The sequence below is a fragment of the Galeopterus variegatus genome, unplaced genomic scaffold (assembly GCF_000696425.1).
Source record: "Galeopterus variegatus unplaced genomic scaffold, G_variegatus-3.0.2 Scaffold372, whole genome shotgun sequence".
Classification (NCBI taxonomy): Eukaryota; Metazoa; Chordata; class Mammalia; order Dermoptera; family Cynocephalidae; genus Galeopterus; species Galeopterus variegatus.
In genome coordinates, this window is record NW_007726483.1 from 486,006 (window position 1) to 490,736 (window position 4,731).

Below are 4,731 nucleotides of genomic sequence, written 5' to 3' on the forward strand. Positions count from 1 at the left end.
TGTGTACAGTTGGGCAGTGCCATATTTTCCAAACAAGTTCTTTGAGATAAGAGGAGTACTTCAGTGTAATAAAGAAATCCATTAAGGGGGTGGATATAGACAGGGACAAGGAGAGGTAACTCAAGAACATTTGCATGCAAGGTGCTTTATTTATGGCATCACAACTGAGGCGCAACAAGGTGAAATCACTTGTTCAAGGTAACAGAGCTGTAACACTTTTTCTCTGCGTCAGGACTTAGGTGTAAATATCATATTGCACTGATTAGGTGACCGGTGGCCCGCGGCGCTCGGGGCGGCCGTGACGTCAGGCGCACGGGGGCTCCTCCCTGGCTCCGAGGCAGGCGCGGCCAGTGTACTGCGGGCTCATTCGGTCTTCGGGTCCGGTGCCGACCAGTAACCGGCCGGTCCGTGGAAAGGAGAGGTGCACCTTGCAGGTCCCCGATGAACCAGGAGAACCCTCCACCGTACCCGGGCCCTGGTCCAATGGCCCCATACCCACCTTATCCACAACAACGAATGGGCCCAGGACCTATGGGAGGGCCCTACCCACCTCCTCAGGGGTACCCCTACCAAGGATACCCACGGTACGGCTGGCAGGGCGGACCTCAGGAGCCTCCTAAAACCACAGTGTACGTGGTGGAACGGGAAACGAAGAGGGACAGTGGATGTCAGGCCGTCCTGGCCGCGTGCTGGGCTGCTCTCTGCTGCTGCTGCGTCCTGGATGCCTTGGACTGAGCAGCCAAGACCCAAGTGTTCCCTACAGCCCTGCTACCTCCTGTCGTGGAATAAACAACTGGTGCTGCACAATTTCAGTTTTTTTCTGTCTTTGAAAAACGCCTAATCTGCAGACTTTTAAATTTCAGCACCTAAGATAGGTGTGAAATGGTATCTCATTTTTAATTTGCCTTCCTGATTATTAGTGACCTTGGACATAAAGATACAAATTTTTGGCGATTTGTTTGTACATCTCTTGTGAGTTGCCTATACATATTCTTAGCTTATTTTTTTCTATTGGTTTGTCTTCTTATTGATTTGTAGGGAATCTTTATATATACTAGGCACTAATACTTGTCCATTTTACAGTGTTTCACATATAGTCTTTAGTCCACCTGAATTTATTTTTCATCATGGTGTACGATAGGATTCTGGTTTCCTTTCTCCAGCCCCATTTATTGATTAAGTTATTCTTTCCCCCATTAATTTGAAATAGGATTTGTCATATACCAAGTTCCCATGTACAAATGGACTAAAATCAGGAATCTGGTATGATAAGCACCTTCCCTACCACCAGCACGTGTGCAAACACATGCCCCTTATTCTTTTTCATAATTTTCCTGGCTATTCTTGGCCCTTTACTGTTTAATCTGGATTTTGGGATGTGTGCTAGTTTCTACAGAAGACCATGTTTGGCTTTGATTGGAATGGTATGTAATTTACAGAATAATTGGGGAGAGTTGGCATTTAAAGTATTGCCTTCCTATCATGAATAAGGTAGCTCTTAATTTATTTTTGTCCTCTTATGTTCTTAAATAAAGTCTTATCATTGTCTTTAAAAAAAATTATATTGCAGTGTATGACCCTACTAAGGGACATATCTGTTCTCTTTCCTCCCCAACGCAGTACTAAATATTTATTTATTTATATGCATATGTATGTGTGGAGATATATATATACACATACATATATATGCATAAAAATGAAGAAAAGTTCTGGAAAAATAACTTCCCAAATAATAATAGCATTACCTTTTACAAGCAGTTAAGATTGGGCGGGCCAAAAAGTCAAGAGGTTAAAGACCTCATATCTGAAATATGACGAAGGTAGGGAGAAGACATTCAAATATTACTTGTGCAATTAAAAATTAAAAAAAGAAGAAAAGAAAATAAATAATAAACTGAAGATATCAAGACTAGAGTCAGGAAAGGCAGTCAGGAGGTCTTATTAGCATATCGTGTTGCAGGAGTCCAGCATTCTCTATCCATTCTGTCCCTCATACCCCACCAAATCCTCTCTAAACTATCTGAAATTTTTCTCCCCAGAGGACTTGAGAATCCACCAGTTGGTGCTGGGGAGGCAGGGGGATGGGCAAACCTGTCCCTAGATGCCTGGCACTCTTTTGTCAGGTGGGTACCACTGAAAGGCGTTCACTCTCTTTACCTTAACAAATTCAAAAGAAATGAAATAGAATAAAATTTGTGTAATCAAATCCAAAACATTGCTGAGCCAGCTCTTGTGTGCAAATCAGCTTTGCACACAATGAAATGTACCACCATTGAGGTCAGTTTGCCTCAACTTTGACTGTGTCTGGGCAGATGGGACATTAAATTGGATAAGAAAAAACCCAGATGTTCATTCCAATTAGTCATATGGTTTGCAAATCAATAAAACCTCCCCGACTCTTCCAGTTTTTCTTATTTCTTTACATTCCTTCTCATCTTTCTAAACCCCTTACCAATACCTGCAAGTACCCTAACTGATCTCTTTTAATAGCAACTGCTGGCAAAACCCCACTGCTGGAGGCTCCCAACTATACACCTTCTCCTTCCCTGCACCTGGCTACCACCCAACGGAGATGGGTTCCACCATAAATTCGTGATCAGTAGCTTCGTGTAGGACCTCAATGCTATCCTTAGTTTTACTATAATTTCAACACAAACTCCCACTCTTCAGAAGGTCCATTGCAAACTATGTCCATTCTACTCAAACCTCAATTCCTTTCAGTTCTCACATTCACTACATGACCTTGCTTTCTACTTTACAAAGAAAATGTCTTAACTACTAATTTGAATTCAATAGATATAGGATTATTCAGCTTATCTAGTTTTTCTTGAGTTAGCTTTTGTAGTGTATCAATCTGGTCCAATCAGAAGGAAGACACCACACAGTAATTTGAATAGGGAAAGTTTAGTAAAAAATAACTAACTATAGCAGGGGGTTGAAGTAACAAGGGATTGACTAGTAAGAAGTAAAGAGAATTCTAGTGTATAGGAGTGGCAGATAGAAGGCTGAGATAGAGCACCCAGAGAAGACCCCCCACCCTCTCCCTTGCTCCCAGGACTGAAATTCAGAACTTGATGGAGAAGGCATGGCCAGGTTCGTGGAATGGCAGTCACTGTAATGCTGCACCAGCAGAGCTTCACCTCCAGGGTGCAAGGGAAAGATGTTTACCAGCAGATGTCTCAGCAGAGCCATCTACAAAACTACAAAACTGCCCAAGAGAGAAGTCAGGGGAAGCTCTTGGCTGCTGGGTGCTAATGGTTGTGACAACCGCAGGAGCTGAACATGTTCTACTGATCTGTAGACCCTAAAGTTACCCATGGAGGGGTATGAGAAGTTTTCATCTTCTTGGGCTCAAGAGGAAAGGTCCTAATATAAGGAAGAGTTAGTGTTGCAGCTCAAGCTCTAAGGCAGTTTGGAGGCAGGATTTCTCCTTCATTGGGGACCTCAGTCTTTTTCTCTTAAGGCCTTCCACTGACTGCATGAGGCCCACCCACATGATTATAACTGCTTTCCTCAAAGTCTGCCTTTTTATTCTGACCAGATGGGTTGCATAAGAACACAGCCTTCAGTCTCACAGCCTAGAGGAGAGCTATATCATTAGCTATATCGTTGATGGCTGTGCAGAAAGGAGAGTTCTCTTTGTCCTTGGCCGAGGAAGTAGACCATATGAGTGAGTGTCGATGGCTTGGCCTGGAAGATGTCAGTAGGAAGAAGCTGAAGGACAGGACATCTTCTTTGCCCTCTTGGCACCCCCCAGCACCTGGAGTAGAGCTCTGCCTATGTCATACTCAGTATGGCCTCATAAGATGGTGCTGATTGTGGGAGCTCCTGCCCTGCACACATCTTTATTAGCAACAATGACCCAGACTTGATACAGTTAAGCAAGAGTTTATTCAGAATAAATAGTCTATAAAAGCAATCATCCTGCAACTCTACTTGAAATCCTCAGAAACCAAATATTCACTGTTTCCTGTCCAGTGCTGTAATTCCAGGAGTAGAGAACAGCCAGGAAAGAACCATGGAAGAGCCTCTCCTTTTTTGGGCATGGAGACTCCAGGGGACTTTTCTGGGGTGGTACACTGGGCAAGGTAGGAGGGATCTCATCAATCACTCTCTGCCACCAAAAAATGCTGTTCTAAGATATTAATTTGGTCATTGCACTCCCTCAGCTTGACCTTCCCAGTGCATTACCATACACCCTGCTCAATATGACAACAAAGGCTCTTCAGAACTGGCCTGGATCTCCCTTTAAAGCCTCCTCTCATCCTGCGATTTCACTCCCACTCCCCCATCCATGCTCCAACCCCCAGCCCTTTCCATCCCCGCGGCTGCCTGGGGGACATTGGCCCTGCACCTAGACTGCTAGACTGGTTCCCACCTTTCCACCTGATGATCTCAGTCTCATCCCTCAAGCTCCAGCTCACCTAAACACCAACTTCCCAGCAAGAGCTAACAACTCCCCTTTGCACTCCTGCAGAACTTTGCACAAATCCCTGCTATAGCATCAGGCATGTTATATTATAATTATTTATATGAGTCTGTCTCACTGAGCTTGCCTTTTATGTGCATGTGTGTATTCCAACCCCAGGCACAGTACCTGGTGTCGAGTAGCAACCAATAAATGCTTACTTACTCTCTTTATTTTTTTACTCCCTTTTTTATCCTCCCCACTTCTTTCCAACCAGGCAGAAGGGACCTGTCTCAAGGATTTCAGGATCTTGGTTAGTGTTT

General features: G+C 44.0%; 1 pseudogene; it reads left to right on the forward strand.

The window, feature by feature from the left end:
• The first annotated feature begins 441 nt into the window (after positions 1-441).
• Positions 442-735, forward strand: LOC103586753 (annotated as a pseudogene).
• Positions 736-4,731: the final 3,996 nt, after the last annotated feature.